Source organism: Pseudophryne corroboree, chromosome 3, assembly GCF_028390025.1.
Source record: "Pseudophryne corroboree isolate aPseCor3 chromosome 3, aPseCor3.hap2, whole genome shotgun sequence".
Lineage (NCBI taxonomy): Eukaryota > Metazoa > Chordata > Amphibia > Anura > Myobatrachidae > Pseudophryne > Pseudophryne corroboree.
The window spans coordinates 658,758,215-658,778,065 of record NC_086446.1 but is presented as its reverse complement, the minus strand read 5'-3'; the positions used below and the strand labels follow the sequence as shown (position 1 = coordinate 658,778,065).

The 19,851-nt window shown below is 45.3% G+C and overlaps 1 long non-coding RNA gene across 1 annotated transcript in view; it reads right to left on the bottom strand.

Annotated features, from left to right (window-relative positions):
* LOC135058132 (uncharacterized) overlaps positions 1 to 57 on the bottom strand; it is an 8,177-nt gene extending 8,120 nt beyond the window's left edge. The window contains exon 1 of the long non-coding RNA XR_010244626.1: positions 1 to 57. This exon is cut by the window's left edge and continues 83 nt beyond it. This is a non-coding gene — a long non-coding RNA (uncharacterized LOC135058132).
* Positions 58 to 19,851: the final 19,794 nt, after the last annotated feature.

Here is a 19,851-nt window from a genome sequence, read left to right as displayed (position 1 = left end):
TAGTCTCTGTATCCCCGCTGCGACGTTCGGGACAGCCCCAGCACAGCTTGTGCATATGTAATGAGCGGCTTGACGTCATGACGCTCCGCCGCTCATTACATATGCGTGATCATCAGAGCGCTACACGAGAGGAGGGTAGCAGCAGCACTGGCTGTCACTGTCAATGACAGTGACAGTCAGTGAATCGCGGTCCGCGTGCGGCGCCTATCTCAGCCGCGTACTGTACAGGAATGGAGCGGCGTGTAGCGCTGCCGCTCGTATCGGCGGCGGCAGGCGCCTCTTTCATCTTTGGGGGGAGCGAGCTGCCCCCTTGCCCCCCCCATTCCGACGCCTCTGTATACACTACTTATTTAAATATACTGCGCAGTACTGTAACGTCCATCAGGGGCTGGGAGGCGGAAGCAGACTGTTGGCACTGTCTGGACGGAGGGAGCTGCTATGGCTGAGCATGCGCAGCCAGCAGCTCCCCCGGGACACTCTACAGAGAGCTACGTAGCTCTCTGCTGCAGCAGCTCCCGCATCGCGGTCGCGTACGCGATCGCGGCTTTTACTGAGACGGAGACTGCTGTCTCCGTCTCAAAAATGTACATGTTGGCTCATCAAGGGGGGTTTCCAGGTACTCGGAAACCCCCCTGCGTGCTCCACTGGGTAATTTAACAGAATACCTGCAGTCTGAGGGTGATCAAAACCATCTCTCAGACGTGAGTGATTTAATCACCACACACAAGGCTATTAATTATTACATATTGTACTAATATTGAAATTACCATGACAAACACTGTAATAGGATTTTATTAATGGTATAGAAGCATATTTCACGAGTGCAACATAGTTATATAAATCAAGCTTATTTTGAAACATTGTGTATCACTTGTTGAGAGTAACATTTGTATCAACTACACCAGTCTTTGCAGTGTACAAATAGAAGCTTGTGTATTATCAGTTAGCATTTGGGTAACTTAATAAAATAGCTGCACAGTCTGAGGGAGATTAAAACCATCCACCAGATGTGAATGATCTAATTATTACACACAAGGTTAATTATTTATTGGATATTACAATAATATTGAAATCATCTTGACAAATATTGTGACAGGGTTTTATTAATAATACAGAAGCACATTTTACGAGTGCACTAATATATGTATCTTAATGACATTTTCTAAGTAATAAAGAGGTGGATCTAATCCTAAAATTATAACAGAGATATAATTATAAAAAAAAATAGACGGCACACAACGTTGATTTTCATACTTTTTATTGTTTTTCACATGGACAGAAATTCTTTCTGTCATTTTTCTTTTCATTATATTTTTCTACTTTCCAACTGTTTTTATATATTTCGCTTTTTATGACCTCATGTATAGGTCATAGTAATACTTCATGTGGGACAAGAAATAAAGGTTATATATCCCACGTAAGTATTGGTATTCCATGAAATTAAAACAAAGGAAATTGTACACATTTTCTATATGTATGGGATGGAGTGCACCCAGTTAAACTGATCCTTACCACCTGTCTTGTTCAAGTCTATTCTTTGGATCAGAGAGTAGCACCGGTTTAGTATAATTATTATTATCCTTTATTTATATGGCGCCACAAGGGTTCCGCAGCGCCCAATTACAGAGTACATGAATAATCAAACAGGAAAACAGAAACTTACAGTTGATGACAGTATAGGACAAGTACAGGGTAAATAAACATAGTTACATCAGCAGATGACACTGGAATAAGTATCAGGTGGCAGAAGACTGCTGGAGTTGATGCAGTTGAACATTATTAAAGTAAGAAAGGATAAGCACATGAGGGAAGAGGGCCCTGCTCGTGAGAGCTTACATTCTAAAGTATAATAGATGTGGACTCAACATATTTAATTAAAAACTTAGGCCCTCATTCCAAGTTGATCGCTCGCTAGCTATTTTTTGCAGCCGTGCAAACGCATAGTTGCCCCTCACTGGGGAGTGTATTTTCGCTTTGCAAGTGTGCGAACGGCTTTGCAGCTGAGCTCTGTAAAAACATTGTGTGCAGTTTCTGAGTAGCTCTGGACTTACTCAGCCCTTGCGATCACTTCAGTCTTTTTGGTGCCGGAATTGAAGTCAGACACCCGCCCTGCAAACGATTGGACACGCCTGCGTTTTCCCAAACACTCCCAGAAAACAGTCAGTTGACACCCACAAACACCTTCTTCCTGTCAATCTCCTTGGAATCCGCTGTGCGAACGGATTCTTCATTAAATCCATCGCCCAGCAATGATCCGCTTTGTACCTATACGACGCGCCTGCGCATTGTGGTGCATACACATGCGCAGTAGTGACCTGATCGCTGCGCTGCGAAAAATGGCAGTGAGCGATTAACTCAGAATGACCCTTATAATACAATTAATTAATAATAGTTATGCTGCGGGATACCACTCTCCCCTAAATCGGTCTGTTTTTATCCAGTTTTGTTCTATTACTGTTGTTCTAATTGTAAAACGCAATGGAATATGCTGCGGTATATAAGAAACTGTTAATAAATAAATAAATAAATAATAAATGTGTGAGGCATTGGAGAGCTGACAGACCTACTTCAACCAATGTACCAGGTAGCAGTTTCCTAGCAAATGGGAATGAGTTATGACAATAGTTATATTATAAAAACATCCATCTTCTCATATATTTTTTTTAATAACATGTACTAAGGCACTGTCAATGCCTGTTTGGAGTCTATCACCTGGGACCCTGTATCTGCTCTGTGTGGATACTTGTTAAAAACAGGGCTTGGTAAAAGACCTAGGGGTATATGCAATTGCGGTCGAATTCCCGAAAATGTCGAAAAACGGGACATTTTCGCCAAAAAAAAAAAATCGACAATCCAATTCAGTACTTTCCGTCAAAAAAACGGACTCTCCAAATTTGACTTTTTGAAATTCGACATTTGTCAAATTCGACATTTCTGGATTTTCTGCAATGGTACAAATGCGGCAATTCGCCAAAAGTATATTCAATTGAAGTTTGGAAATTCGACAACAGTGCTTTTAGACAGTAAATTCGTCATTTTCAATCCGCCACACTTTGGTGGCGGAATCTAATAAAAAAATTTAAAAACATGTTTTTTTTGGTGTTTTTTTTATTGGTCATAGCATATCTATTTATATTAGAAGGGATTAGGTACTTGGTTTGTCTATTTTGGAGGCACAAGTATTATTTATATATTTTTAAAAATATATATTTTTTAATATTTTTTTTTTTTAAATGGAATGGTAAAAATCAGAAAAAAATTGCGTGGCGTCCCCCCTCCTAAGCATAACCAGCCTCAGGCTCTTCGAGCCGGTCCTGGTTCTAAAAATCCGGGGGGGGGGAAATGACAGGGGATCCCCCCCCCAGCCACCCAAGGGCCAGGGGTAAAGCCCGAGGCTGTCCCCCAATCCAAGGGCGGCGGATGGGGGGCTGATAGCCTTGATAAAATTGTAAGAATATTGTTTTTTCCAGTAGTACTACAAGTCCCAGCAAGCCTCCCCCGCAAGCTGGTACTTGGAGAACCACAAGTACCAGCATGCGGGAGAAAAACGGGGCCGCTGGTACCTGTAGTTCTACTGGGGAAAAAATACCCAAATAAAAACAGGACACGCACACCGTGAGAGTAAAACTTTATTTCACACATGTCGACACACACATACTTACCTATGTTCACACGCCGACCTCTGTCCACTTGTCCAAGTAGAATCCACATGTACCTGTGAATAAAATTATACTCACCTGATCCAGTGTCCAGATTATAATCCACGTACTTGGCAAAAAAAAAAAAACGAACACCCGGACCAAACGGACTGAAAGGGGTCCCATGTTTACACATGGGACCCCTTTCCCCGAATGCAGACACCCCCCTGTGACTGCTGTCACAGAAAGGTCTCTTCAGCCAATCAGCGAGCGCAACGTCCTGGCACTCTGCTGATTGGCTATGCGCGTCTGAGCTGTCAGACAGCGCATTGCAAAGCCTCTCCATTATATTCAATGGTGGGAACTTTGCGGTCAACGGTGAGGTCACCCGCGGTCAGCGGCTGACCACGAGTAACCCCACCGCTGACCGCAAAGTTCCCACCATTGACACTAATGGAGGGAGCTGTGCGATACGCTGTCTGCCAGCAGACGCGCATCCAGCCAATCAGGAGAGTGCCACGAAGTAGCGCTTCCTGATTGGCTTAAGAGACCTGTCTGTGACAGCAGTCACGGGGGGGGTCTCTGCATTCGGGGTAAGGGGTCCCATGTGTAAACATGGGACCCCTTTCAGTCCGTTTGGTCCGGGTGTTCGTTTTGTTGTTTTGCCAAGTACGAGGATTATTTTAAAAGATCCGGACACTGGATTGAGGTGAGTATCATTTTATTCACAGGTACACCGTGGATTCTACTTGGACAAGTGGACCGAACGTCGTGTCAACATAGGTAAGTATGTGTGTGTGTCGACATGTATGTAATAAAGTTGTACTTTCAAGGTGTGCGTGTCCTGTTTTTATTTGGGTATTTTTTTTTCAGTAGAACTACAGGTACCAGCGGGCCCGTTTTTCTCCCGCATGCTGGTACTTGTGGTTCTCCAAGTACCAGCTTGCGGGGGAGGCTTGCTGGGACTTGTAGTACTACTGGAAAAAACAATATTCTTTAAATTTTCTCAAGGCTATCAGCCCCCCATCCACAGCCCTTGGATGGGGGGGACAGCCTCGGGCTTCACCCCTGGCCCTTGGGTGGCTGGGGGGGGGACCCCTTGATTGAAGGGGTCCCCACTCCCCCAGGGTACCCCGGCCAGGGGTGACTAGTTGGATATTTAATGCCACGGCCGCAGTATAAAAGTGACCCCCGGCTGTGGCATTATCTGTCCAGCTAGTGGAGCCCGATGCTGGTGTAAAAAATACGGGGGACCCCTACTCTGTTTGTCCCCCGTATTTTTTGCACCAGCACCAGGCTCAGAGCCCGGTGCTGGTTTTAAAAATATGGGGGATCCCCTGTCATTTCCCCCCCCCCGGATTTTTAGAACCAGGACCGGCTCGTAGAGCCCGAGGCTGGTTATGCTTTGGAGGGGGAACTCCACGCAATTTTTTCGGGCTTTTTACCGTTTTTACCGTTTTTAAAAAAATCGGATCAAAATCCGTCAAATCGGCCGTTTTTCGACAGTGGGACTGTCGAATCCGTTTTTTATTGAATATGTTGAATTCCGGCACCCACTTGCCGGAATTCGACGGTCGAATTGTGTTGAATTAAAAAACGGCCGAAAAATTGCCGCGATTCGCCGGTAATTGCATATACCCCCTAATCTGCAGCTCCTTGCCCCACTTTTCTGATTACATACATTTCCTTTCTCTCCACCAGCCATTCTTATTGTGTGCTGTACAGGCCTCAGGAGTGTGGTTCAATAGTTCATTTTATCATTACTCTATATGTGACATTGACACAACTGAAAGTCCAGTAGTCTTTTGTTCATGTGTACTTTATAGAGTGCTTTCTGTGTGGACTTTGGGCAATATTTACCTATGCACCATACGGCGTACTATAAATTCATAAATGTGTGCACATCAATACATAAAGCATGTGTAACCAGGGGCTAGGCCAGATAGCAGATTTTCTATCTCCTAGCTACACAGCCATGCTTAAAGTTACATAAGCACATAGGGACTGAGAATTAGAGGTAACAGAAAAGCTCCACTTTTCACCCTCAGATGGACACTGACAACTATGATATCCCCAGAGATCACTGCCGAAAACACAGGCAGAAAATGATATCAAGAAGACATTTGTGAAAGTGTGTGCAGTGGGAATTTCTCCACCTCACTATCTTCCTTTACAGTTGATCAATTCTACCTAAGTCTTATGAGAAAAGTACACAGCTGAAACAAGAGAACTGGGTGTGTTTTATGGTGTTCATTGGAGCCACATCGAGGGTAAACAAATATGGCAGCAGGGTAAGCTCTAGTAAACAGTTATATATTCAAACAGTGTTTAAAGATTTGAAGGCCTGAATAGAAACTGATTAGGCATTCTAGGGAATTTCGAAGGTCTGAAATCATGTCAGTTTAAGTGAGAGGAAGCTGTCAGAGTTAAGGTGCAGGTTTGAGGTACAGTATATCTACGAAAGCATCAAGCTATTAGAAGAGGTATGACATTTAAAAAGGGGATAGTGTTTCTATGTAAAAAGTAAAGAATTTCCGAGCGCAGCAGGCGCATATCCCTAGAAGGGGGTATGGCCTCAATGTAAAGGGGTGTAACCTCACTGCAAGGGGCTTGGCATTGCAGGAAAATACTACCTTATACCCTAGTTTTGCAACCTGCATGCCTAGGTATTGGCAACCACAGGTAATAAAAAATCCTGATTCATGCCCCTTAAATTATTCATCTTTTTTCTCCTTATAATAATGCCTCTTACACATTATGCCACACAGTAATGCCCCTTTACACATTATGCCATGCACCGCAATGCCCTTTACACAATATGCCACACTCCGCATTGCCTTTTACACAATCACACACCATAATGCCCTTGAAACTTTGTGCCACACCGTAATGCCACAAACTGCAATGCTCGTGATACATTATGCCACATACCATAATGACTGTGACACATTATGCCACACACCATAATGCCCTTCATACATTATTCCATACATCGAAATGCCTGTGACACATTAGGCCACACACCACAGTGCCCATGATACATTATGCTCCACAGTAAGGCTTCTAATTATGTTTAAATTACCTGCTTATTGCCAGGGGTTTCATGCTCTATGTACAATGCCCGTTGCCAGGTGTTTCATGCTCTGGGTTCTGTGTTTATTGCCATAGGTTTCATGCTCTGGGTTTCATGCATGCTCACACTTCAGTGAGACAGGGCCGCTACACAGGCTTGCAGCTCAGTCTCTCTCCAGTCCGCACAGTGCACACCACGCTGCCCTTACCCGGGGTCCACTCCGACCTTACACACCCACTCCCAGAAGGGAGCTTACACAGACACAGGGCGGGATGTACTAAGCTTAGAGAAGTGATAATTTCACTATGATAAAAGACCAGCCAATCAGCTCCTACCTGCCATGTCACAGACTGGGTTTAAAAAATGACAGTTATGAGCTGATTGGCTGGTCCTTTATCACCGTGAAATTATCACTTTTCAAGGCTTAGTACATCCCACCCTGAGTCTGTATGGCGTGGTAAATCACTCCCGAGTCTCGGGTGGGCCGCTGCTGCAGGCTGCAGCTCAGCAGCCCTCAGCCTCTCTCCACACACCACACTGCCCGCCCGGCATCCTCACCCCTCACACAAATGGGAGAGCTCCACACTCACATCTTTCTGATTGGGCCGCCACTCATGTCTGGCGCCTGTTATATGTGAAAGGAATAGTCAGTATTGTCCATCAAACTATCAGTAGCTGGTGCCCCCAAGCAACTGCATGGTATGCGGGGGCTATAGTTACGCCAGTGTGTTAGTAAGGGCTTTGTAAATCAATCTGAGCACTTTGAATGGGATTTTGGAAGATGCGGGAAGGTAGTGCAGGGATTTGCATAGTGGTGTAGCTGAGCTGAGAGAGAAGAGCAGTTTTTGCTGAGGCGTATCAGATGGATTGAAGCAGGAATAGAGAGGTGAGAGGCAGGCCTGATAGTAGGAGATTCCAGTAGTCATAGTGGGAAATGATAAGGGAACACATAAGAGCTTGGATTGAGTCTTGAGAAAGTCCCAATTCATTTTTTCAGCCCATTACAATTTCATTAGTAACATTAGAGATGAGCGCCTGAAATTTTTCGGGTTTTGTGTTTTGGTTTTGGGTTCGGTTCCGCGGCCGTGTTTTGGGTTCGAACGCGTTTTGGCAAAACCTCACCGATTTTTTTTTGTCGGATTCGGGTGTGTTTTGGATTCGGGTGTTTTTTTCAAAAAACACTAAAAAACAGCTTAAATCATAGAATTTGGGGGTCATTTTGATCCCAAAGTATTATTAACCTCAAAAACCATAATTTACACTCATTTTCAGTCTATTCTGAATACCTCACACCTCACAATATTATTTTTAGTCCTAAAATTTGCACCGAGGTCGCTGTGTGAGTAAGATAAGCGACCCTAGTGGCCGACACAAACACCGGGCCCATCTAGGAGTGGCACTGCAGTGTCACGCAGGATGTCCCTTCCAAAAAACCCTCCCCAAACAGCACATGACGCAAAGAAAAAAAGAGGCGCAATGAGGTAGCTGTGTGAGTAAGATTAGCGACCCTAGTGGCCGACACAAACACCGGGCCCATCTAGGAGTGGCACTGCAGTGTCACGCAGGATGTCCCTTCCAAAAAACCCTCCCCAAACAGCACATGACGCAAAGAAAAAAAGAGGCGCAATGAGGTAGCTGACTGTGTGAGTAAGATTAGCGACCCTAGTGGCCGACACAAACACCGGGCCCATCTAGGAGTGGCACTGCAGTGTCACGCAGGATGTCCCTTCCAAAAAACCCTCCCCAATCAGCACATGATGCAAAGAAAAAGAAAAGAAAAAAGAGGTGCAAGATGGAATTGTCCTTGGGCCCTCCCACCCACCCTTATGTTGTATAAACAAAACAGGACATGCACACTTTAACCAACCCATCATTTCAGTGACAGGGTCTGCCACACGACTGTGACTGATATGACGGGTTGGTTTGGACCCCCCCCAAAAAAGAAGCAATTAATCTCTCCTTGCACAAACTGGCTCTACAGAGGCAAGATGTCCACCTCATCTTCACCCTCCGATATATCACCGTGTACATCCCCCTCCTCACAGATTATCAATTCGTCCCCACTGGAATCCACCATCTCAGCTCCCTGTGTACTTTGTGGAGGCAATTGCTGCTGGTCAATGTCTCCGCGGAGGAATTGATTATAATTCATTTTAATGAACATCATCTTCTCCACATTTTCTGGATGTAACCTCGTACGCCGATTGCTGACAAGGTGAGCGGCGGCACTAAACACTCTTTCGGAGTACACACTTGTGGGAGGGCAACTTAGGTAGAATAAAGCCAGTTTGTGCAAGGGCCTCCAAATTGCCTCTTTTTCCTGCCAGTATAAGTACGGACTGTGTGACGTGCCTACTTGGATGCGGTCACTCATATAATCCTCCACCATTCTATCAATGTTGAGAGAATCATATGCAGTGACAGTAGACGACATGTCCGTAATCGTTGTCAGGTCCTTCAGTCCGGACCAGATGTCAGCATCAGCAGTCGCTCCAGACTGCCCTGCATCACCGCCAGCGGGTGGGCTCGGAATTCTGAGCCTTTTCCTCGCACCCCCAGTTGCGGGAGAATGTGAAGGAGGAGATGTTGACAGGTCGCGTTCCGCTTGACTTGACAATTTTGTCACCAGCAGGTCTTTCAACCCCAGCAGACCTGTGTCTGCCGGAAAGAGAGATCCAAGGTAGGCTTTAAATCTAGGATCGAGCACGGTGGCCAAAATGTAGTGCTCTGATTTCAACAGATTGACCACCCGTGAATCCTTGTTAAGCGAATTAAGGGCTGCATCCACAAGTCCCACATGCCTAGCGGAATCGCTCCCTTTTAGCTCCTTCTTCAATGCCTCCAGCTTCTTCTGCAAAAGCCTGATGAGGGGAATGACCTGACTCAGGCTGGCAGTGTCTGAACTGACTTCATGTGTGGCAAGTTCAAAGGGCATCAGAACCTTGCACAACGTTGAAATCATTCTCCACTGCACTTGAGACAGGTGCATTCCACCTACTATATCGTGCTCAATTGTATAGGCTTGAATGGCCTTTTGCTGCTCCTCCAACCTCTGAAGCATATAGAGGGTTGAATTCCACCTCGTTACCACTTCTTGCTTCAGATGATGGCAGGGCAGGTTCAGTAGTTTTTGGTGGTGCTCCAGTCTTCTGTACGTGGTGCCTGTACGCCGAAAGTGTCCCGCAATTTTTCTGGCCACCGACAGCATCTCTTGCACGCCCCTGTCGTTTTTAAAAAAATTCTGCACCACCAAATTCAAGGTATGTGCAAAACATGGGACGTGCTGGAATTTGCCCATATTTAATGCACATACAATATTGCTGGCGTTGTCCGATGCCACAAATCCACAGGAGAGTCCAATTGGGGTAAGCCATTCCGCGATGATCTTCCTCAGTTGCCGTAAGAGGTTTTCAGCTGTGTGCGTATTCTGGAAAGCGGTGATACAAAGCGTAGCCTGCCTAGGAAAGAATTGGCGTTTGCGAGATGCTGCTACTGGTGCCGCCGCTGCTGTTCTTGCGGCGGGAGTCCATACATCTACCCAGTGGGCTGTCACAGTCATATAGTCCTGACCCTGCCCTGCTCCACTTGTCCACATGTCCGTGGTTAAGTGGACATTGGGTACAACTGCATTTTTTAGGACACTGGTGAGTCTTTTTCTGACGTCCGTGTACATTCTCGGTATCGCCTGCCTAGAGAAGTGGAACCTAGATGGTATTTGGTAACGGGGGCACACTGCCTCAATAAATTGTCTAGTTCCCTGTGAACTAACGGCGGATACCGGACGCACGTCTAACACCAACATAGTTGTCAAGGACTCAGTTATCCGCTTTGCAGTAGGATGACTGCTGTGATATTTCATCTTCCTCGCAAAGGACTGTTGAACAGTCAATTGCTTACTGGAAGTAGTACAAGTGGGCTTACGACTTCCCCTCTGGGATGACCATCGACTCCCAGCGGCAACAACAGCAGCGCCAGCAGCAGTAGGCGTTACACGCAAGGATGCATCGGAGGAATCCCAGGCAGGAGAGGACTCGTCAGAATTGCCAGTGACATGGCCTGCAGGACTATTGGCATTCCTGGGGAAGGAGGAAATTGACACTGAGGGAGTTGGTGGGGTGGTTTGCGTGAGCTTGGTTACAAGAGGAAGGGATTTACTGGTCAGTGGACTGCTTCCGCTGTCACCCAAAGTTTTTGAACTTGTCACTGACTTATTATGAATGCGCTGCAGGTGACGTATAAGGGAGGATGTTCCGAGGTGGTTAACGTCCTTACCCCTACTTATTACAGCTTGACAAAGGGAACACACGGCTTGACACCTGTTGTCCGCATTTCTGGTGAAATACCTCCACACCGAAGAGCTGATTTTTTTGGTATTTTCACCTGGCATGTCAACGGCCATATTCCTCCCATGGACAACAGGTGTCTCCCCGGGTGCCTGACTTAAACAAACCACCTCACCATCAGAATCCTCCTGGTCAATTTCCTCCCCAGCGCCAGCAACACCCATATCCTCCTCATCCTGGTGTACTTCAACACTGACATCTTCAATCTGACTATCAGGAACTGGACTGCGGGTGCTCCTTCCAGCACTTGCAGGGGGCGTGCAAATGGTGGAAGGCGCATGCTCTTCACGTCCAGTGTTGGGAAGGTCAGGCATCGCAACCGACACAATTGGACTCTCCTTGTGGATTTGGGATTTCGAAGAATGCACAGTTCTTTGCTGTGCTGCTTTTGCCAGCTTGAGTCTTTTCATTTTTCTAGCGAGAGGCTGAGTGCTTCCATCCTCATGTGAAGCTGAACCACTAGCCATGAACATAGGCCAGGGCCTCAGCCGTTCCTTGCCACTCCGTGTCGTAAATGGCATATTGGCAAGTTTACGCTTCTACTCCGACAATTTTATTTTAGGTTTTGGAGTCCTTTTTTTACTGATATTTGGTGTTTTGGATTTGACATGCTCTGTACTATGACATTGGGCATCGGCCTTGGCAGACGACGTTGCTGGCATTTCATCGTCTCGGCCATGACTAGTGGCAGCAGCTTCAGCACGAGGTGGAAGTGGATCTTGATCTTTCCCTAATTTTGGAACCTCAACATTTTTGTTCTCCATATTTTAATAGGCACAACTAAAAGGCACCTCAGGTAAACAATGGAGATGGATGGATTGGATACTAGTATACAATTATGGACGGGCTGCCGAGTGCCGACACAGAGGTAGCCACAGCCGTGAACTACCGCACTGTACTGTGTCTGCTGCTAATATAGACTGGTTGATAAAGAGATAGTATACTCGTAACTAGTATGTATGTATAAAGAAAGAAAAAAAAACCACGGTTAGGTGGTATATACAATTATGGACGGGCTGCCGAGTGCCAACACAGAGGTAGCCACAGCCGTGAACTACCGCACTGTACTGTGTCTGCTGCTAATATAGACTGGTTGATAAAGAGATAGTATACTCGTAACTAGTATGTATGTATAAAGAAAGAAAAAAAAACCACGGTTAGGTGGTATATACAATTATGGACGGGCTGCCGAGTGCCGACACAGAGGTAGCCACAGCCGTGAACTACCGCACTGTACTGTGTCTGCTGCTAATATATAGACTGGTTGATAAAGAGATAGTATACTCGTAACTAGTATGTATGTATAAAGAAAGAAAAAAAAACCACGGTTAGGTGGTATATACAATTATGGACGGGCTGCCGAGTGCCGACACAGAGGTAGCCACAGCCGTGAACTACCGCACTGTACTGTGTCTGCTGCTAATATAGACTGGTTGATAAAGAGATAGTATACTCGTAACTAGTATGTATGTATAAAGAAAGAAAAAAAAACCACGGTTAGGTGGTATATACAATTATGGACGGGCTGCCGAGTGCCGACACAGAGGTAGCCACAGCCGTGAACTACCGCACTGTACTGTGTCTGCTGCTAATATATAGACTGGTTGATAAAGAGATAGTATACTCGTAACTAGTATGTATGTATAAAGAAAGAAAAAAAAACCACGGTTAGGTGGTATATACAATTATGGACGGGCTGCCGAGTGCCGACACAGAGGTAGCCACAGCCGTGAACTACCGCACTGTACTGTGTCTGCTGCTAATATATAGACTGGTTGATAAAGAGATAGTATACTCGTAACTAGTATGTAAGTATAAAGAAAGAAAAAAAAACCACGGTTAGGTGGTATATACAATTATGGACGGGCTGCCGAGTGCCGACACAGAGGTAGCCACAGCCGTGAACTACCGCACTGTACTGTGTCTGCTGCTAATATATAGACTGGTTGATAAAGAGATAGTATACTCATAACTAGTATGTATGTATAAAGAAAGAAAAAAAAACCACGGTTAGGTGGTATATACAATTATGGACGGGCTGCCGAGTGCCGACACAGAGGTAGCCACAGCCGTGAACTACCGCACTGTACTGTGTCTGCTGCTAATATAGACTGGTTGATAAAGAGATAGTATACTCGTAACTAGTATGTATGTATAAAGAAAGAAAAAAAAACCACGGTTAGGTGGTATATACAATTATGGACGGGCTGCCGAGTGCCGACACAGAGGTAGCCACAGCCGTGAACTACCGCACTGTACTGTGTCTGCTGCTAATATAGACTGGTTGATAAAGAGATAGTATACTACTAATATTATATATACTGGTGGTCAGGTCACTGGTCACTAGTCACACTGGCAGTGGCACTCCTGCAGCAAAAGTGTGCACTGTTTAATTTTACTATAATATTATGTACTCCTGGCTCCTGCTATAACCTATAACTGGCACTGCAGTAGTGCTCCCCAGTCTCCCCCACAATTATAAGCTGTGTGAGCTGAGCAGTCAGACAGATATATAATATATATAGATGATGCAGCACACTGGCCTGAGCCTGAGCAGTGCACACAGATATGGTATGTGACTGACTGAGTCACTGTGTGTATCGCTTTTTTCAGGCAGAGAACGGATATATTAAATAAACTGCACTGTGTGTCTGGTGGTCACTCACTATATAATATATTATGTACTCCTGGCTCCTGCTATAACCTATAACTGGCACTGCAGTAGTGCTCCCCAGTCTCCCCCACAATTATAAGCTGTGTGAGCTAAGCAGTCAGACAGATATATATAATATTATATATAGATAATAGATGATGCAGCACACTGGCCTGAGCCTGAGCAGTGCACACAGATATGGTATGTGACTGAGTCACTGTGTGCTGTGTATCGCTTTTTTCAGGCAGAGAACGGATTATAAATAAAACTGGTGGTCACTATCAGCAAAACTCTGCACTGTACTGAGTACTCCTAATGCTCCCCAAAATTAGTAAATCAAGTGTCTCTCTAATCTATTCTAAACGGAGAGGACGCCAGCCACGTCCTCTCCCTATCAATCTCAATGCACGTGTGAAAATGGCGGCGACGCGCGGCTCCTTATATAGAATCCGAGTCTCGCGATAGAATCCGAGCCTCGCGAGAATCCGACAGCGTCATGATGACGTTCGGGCGCGCTCGGGTTAACCGAGCAAGGCGGGAAGATCCGAGTCGCTCGGACCCGTGAAAAAAAACATGAAGTTCTGGCGGGTTCGGATTCAGAGAAACCGAACCCGCTCATCTCTAAGTAACATCAGAACTTTATAATGATTTATTTTAAGTCGCACAGAACACCAGGGACATTGAATGATGTTTCTCTATATGACTATTTAGTGTTATTGATTGTCTGTATGTATAAGTTTTAAATTAAAAGTATTTGTGATTTTTGTCTGAAGCAAAAGTCTCCTACAGTAGTTCTTTCAATTAAATGTGCAGCCGCTCATACTTTGTATTACATAGTGGATAAAATACACCCCAAGCGCAGTGCTTTATCCTAAAATTTATATCCAGATTTGCTGGAGACCCTAAACCAGTCTCAAAGCACTTGCTGCTGGGCTTGATGCTATATTATTAACCTATATAGCGCCGGGAAGGTGGTGTTGGCATACCACCAAACTATTTGAAAGAGTAGGGAATTATTTTAAAGATGAAGGTGACAGGAATGTGAGAGACTGGGTCTGAGGGGAAACAAGCGACACCAAGGTAGCAGATTTGAGAGATTGAGGAAATGTGGTGATAGTGATTTTAGGGGCGTTGAATATGTTGAGTTTTGACTGGCGGATTAATGATTAAATAGTAATTGTAGCACAGATTGAATTTCCCATATTCAAAATATTCTGAAATCCAACATTTTTTGTATGACTGAGATAGTGACACCTTTGCTTTCTGATGGTTCAATGTACTGTACACAAACTTTGTTTCATGCACAAAATCATTAAAATATTGTATAAAATTACCTTTAGGCTATGTGTATAAGGTTTATATGACACTTAAATGCATTTCACATTTAAACATGGATCCAACCCCCAAAATATCTCATTATGGTATGCAAATATTATAAAATACAGAAAAATCCAATATCCAAAATACTTCTGATCCCAAGCATTTCAGATATGGGAGACTGAATTTGTAGAGTATTAATTTAGATGCACTAAGTGTGGGAAAGATCTTGCAATAGGTGATTTTGATTATACTTCCTGTTTATTAAGTGATTGTACAATACACCAATCTAGTAACTGATATAACTACTAGCCATTAATTTAATTATGTTTAATGGGATATAGAAACATAAAATTTGATGGCAGATAAGAACCACTTGGGCCATTTAGTGGTTCTTATCTGCCATCAAATGTAATTTTTCTCTGGGACTAGGCTTTTCCAATCAGTCAGCAATTTAACGCTGCCTTGTGATTGGCTGAGCTTTCCCATTCATTCATTGACTATTCAAATGAATGGAAAAAGTTTAGCATATTGTAGGACAGTCATCCAAATTGGTCTTAATTTAAAGTAAATAGATTTTGTTTTGGGACTGAATTTGTGATCTATTTATGGACTTTTTTAATAAACGTTTTATTGAAGCATGACATATTTTAAGTCATTTTAATTTCACAACAAAATTTCCCAGTAATAGATCTCCAGTTACGTATTTGCACATGTGGCTAATCAGCAAACATCTAAAAATGTAATTTTCTCCATTGCCTGAGTGTATTGTACTGTTGTAAGTCAACAGTGTGTGAGTCACAGAATCAATACTCCTATTCTGGGAATCTGTACTGTACAGTCCTGTTACTCTATGAGCTCTCTCCTCCTCCTCTTCCCAGGCAGCAGACAATCCCAACTTGCCTGCTTGTTTATCACCAAGGGTAGGTTAGGTGGTCAGCCAGAATGTCCATACAGCAATATGGAGCTATATATCTAGGGATAGACCAGATTTAAGCTATCATTTTATAGAATGTACTAAATAAATGAAAGCTAGAACCTGATTAGTTTCTATGTGCAACTTCTCTACTTGTCATTGAAAAGTGTGTTACATCTCACATATTGGGAGTTATTGAGGTTGGATTGTAGATTCTGCAAAAAAAATTCCTTTCTTTTGCATGCTGGGGGCCGCCCTATCGCAGGGTAAGGCTGCCCAGCACGCTGAATGTCTTGCCCATTGGCTGCGACTGCAATTTAATTGTGGCCGCAACAACTATGGATGACCCCTTGCCTCTGCAGCCTGGCTGCGAAGGCAAGGTGCCGCCATTTTTTCCATCGGAGAGGCTACGTGTGAAGTCACGCAGCTGCCCTGAAAATGCAGTGGACCTGCCCCCGTTTCCCCCGCACCATTCCTGCAATGGTCCATCACCCCCCCCCCCCCCCCCCCGCAAACACCTCCACCCGTTGTCACTGACCTAGGTTGGAGGTGTTGTGAACTCAGGGGTTCTCCCGATGGTAGAGGAGAGGTGCCACAGTTGGGTCGGAACAGGGATTGCTGAATATAGGTCTTCCTCATACAGGGCTCTGACAGTAAAGCTTGGTGAAAATATTAAAGAACTCTATTGCAGGAAGAGGGCAACACAATGTCATATGGCAGGGAAGGAACGTATGGGAAATGTCCAGGCCTATAGGAGAACTTGTAAGCAATGCTAAGGATTCCAGGAAAAGAAGTACTTGTGAGTGTTGGTGCAAGATAATAATGACTGAAGAACTTGTAAGTAATGTTTTTAAAGATACTGGTGATTTGAAGAACTGGTGAACGGTGGTTAAAGACTCTGACGATTTGAAACACTTGTGAGCGGTGGTTAAAGGCACTGATGATTTGTAGAACTTGAGAGCGGTGGTTAAAGACACTGATGATTTGTAGAACTTGAGAACGGTGGTTAAAGACACTGATGACTCGTATGACTTGAGAGCGGTGATTAAAGACACTGATGATTTGTAAAACTTGGAGCAGTGATTAGCCCACAGCACACGCTGACTCCAAGAAGCACTGGTGACTGGATTGCAGAGAAACACACCAGCCGCGGTATACGCTGAACTGTGCAGCAACTGGCACCTGGAAGTGCCGGAGACACTGGGGTACGACTGCAGAGAGATACATCGGGAACAAGAGCACTGGCATCCACATCAGGGGAGAAGACGATACTCAGGCGCCGAGGCTCTGCCCGGCGTCTGACTTTGAATCTCGCGCCTCTGCTGGATTGGCGGAACAGTCTGATGACGTCACCTGCTCCCCGCCCACGTGATGCCGGGTGTCATGGCGGCGCCCCTGCCCCGGGGAACCACCGGGAGCCGCGCCAGCCAGACGCCGGAGCCCGTGGACCACCGAAGGCGGAGGCCGCAACACAGACCAGCAGGCATGCAGGGTGAACGCCGCCTAAGGTGTGTGACAGTACCCCCTCCTCCAGGAGTGGCCCCCGGACACTTTCCAGGTTTTGTTGGATGTCTGGAATGGAAAATCCGCACCAGTCGGGGAGCCATAACTTCAGTAGCCTTGACCCAGCTCCTCTCCTCGGGGCCAAAACCTTTCCACTCCACTAAATACTGTAGATTCTTGTGAAGATAACGAGAGTCAAGAATAGCTTTGATTTCAAAGTCCGTTCCAGCTTCAGACTCTGCAGAGGTTGGCCTCGGGGACTTTAAATGGAATCGGTTTAATATAAGGGGGCGAAGGAGAGAAACATGTAAGGAGTTTGGTATCCGGAGGTGGGAAGGCAATCCCAATTTGCAGACAACCGGATTCAGGACTTGTAACACGGGGTAAGGACCAATAAACTTTGGGGCGAACTTCATAGTGGGCACTCTCAACCGGAGGTTGCGGGTGGAGAGCCATACCCTGTCACCAACCTTGTATTGGGGAGCTGCTCGTCGATTCCTATCCGCAAAGAACTTATAGCGGCCGGAGACTCTCTGGAGATTAGCATGAACTCGACTCCAAATTTTACTGAAGTGCCGAAGAGTAGAGGCTGCAGCAGGAACATCCTCCGGAGGACAAATGGGTAATTCAGGAACTTGAGGATGGAACCCATAATTAATGAAAAATGGGGACTCACCAGTCGAAGAGTGGTACATATGATTATGGGCAAACTCGGCCCAAGGCAACAGTTCCACCCAATCATCTTGCGAGGGAGAGAGATAAACACGGAGAAAAGTCTCTAAATCTTGATTGACGCGTTCAGTTTGCCCGTTGGTCTGTGGATGGTAAGCGAATGAAAACTTGAGTTTTATTTGTAAGGCCGTACAGAGAGCTCTCCAGAATCTTGCAGTGAATTGTACCCCCCGGTCAGAGACGATTTCCTGAGGTAAACCGTGCAGGCGGAAGTGTTCTCGGATAAATAACAAAGCCAACTTGGGTGCTGATGGTAATCCGGTCAAAGGTACAAAATGTGCCATCTTTGAGAAACGGTCGATAATTACCCAAATAGTACTGTGACCCTTGGAGAGGGGCAATTCAGTGACAAAGTCCATAGAGATATGGGTCCAGGGCCTCTGAGGAATGGACAGTGGATGTAACAACCCCGCAGGAGGCAAACGAGGAATTTTGTGCTGAGCACACTGAGGACATGAGTTGACATAATCTTGAATATCCTTCTTCATAGTGTCCCACCAGTAAGACCTTCGTAGAAACTCCCACATCTTTTGAACTCCAGGATGACCGGAAAACTTGGAAATATGAGCCCACTGCAACAACCTTGGTCGAAATTTAGCAGGCACAGACATTCTCCCAGGTGGAGGACCCAGAGCGGTGGGAGCCGTCGACATAAAAACTGGACTGAGACTCAAAGCCTTCTCAACGGAATTCTCCTCATCCGAAGCTGTTAAGGAACGGGATAAAGCATCAGCCTTGGTATTAAAAGTCCCAGCCCGGTACTTAATGACAAACGAAAACCGAGTAAAGAAGAGCGCCCATCTAGCTTGACGGGGATTCAAGCACTGGGCCGTCTTGAGGTACAGCAAATTCTTATGATCAGTAAAAATTGTAATTAGGTGTTTAGCACCTTCCAAAAGATATCTCCATTCCTCCAAGGCAGATTTTATTGCCAAAAGTTCTTTGTCTCCAATAGTGTAATTCTGTTCCGCTGGAGAGAATTTGCGAGAATGGAAACCACATGGATGTATCTTCCCATCTGGAGCGTACTGCGAAAGCACAGCACCTATGCCTACCGCGGAAGCATCAACCTCCAAAAAGAATGGTTTTGAAAAATCTGGTTGCTGAAGTACTGGAGCGGACATAAAGGCTGCCTTTAACTGAGCGAACTCTGCTATAGCTTCGGAGGACCAATGACTTGGGTCAGAACCCTTCTTGGTTAGGGCAGTAATAAGTGCCACGATGGTAGAGAATCCCTTTATGAATTTCCGGTAGTAATTTGCAAAGCCCAGAAATCGTTGTACCGCTTTCAAAGAAAGAGGCTGAGTCCAGTCCCGGATGGCAGTGAGTTTCTCTGGATCCATACGAAGCTCCGTGCCCGAAATGATGTAACCAAGAAATGGAATAGAAGAAACCTCAAAGGTACATTTGGAAATCTTGCCATAAAGATGATTCTCTCGTAATCGAAGAAGTACCTCTTTGACCTGAATTCTGTGCTTTGTGAGATTTTTAGAAAATATCAGAATGTCATCCAAATATACCACGACACTTAGGTATAGCATATCCCAAAAGACTTCGTTAATGAATCCCTGGAAGACGGCAGGAGCGTTGCTGAGGCCAAACGGCATTACCAGGTACTCGTAATGCCCGTCCCTGGTATTGAAGGCCGTCTTCCATTCGTCTCCCTGTCGGATACG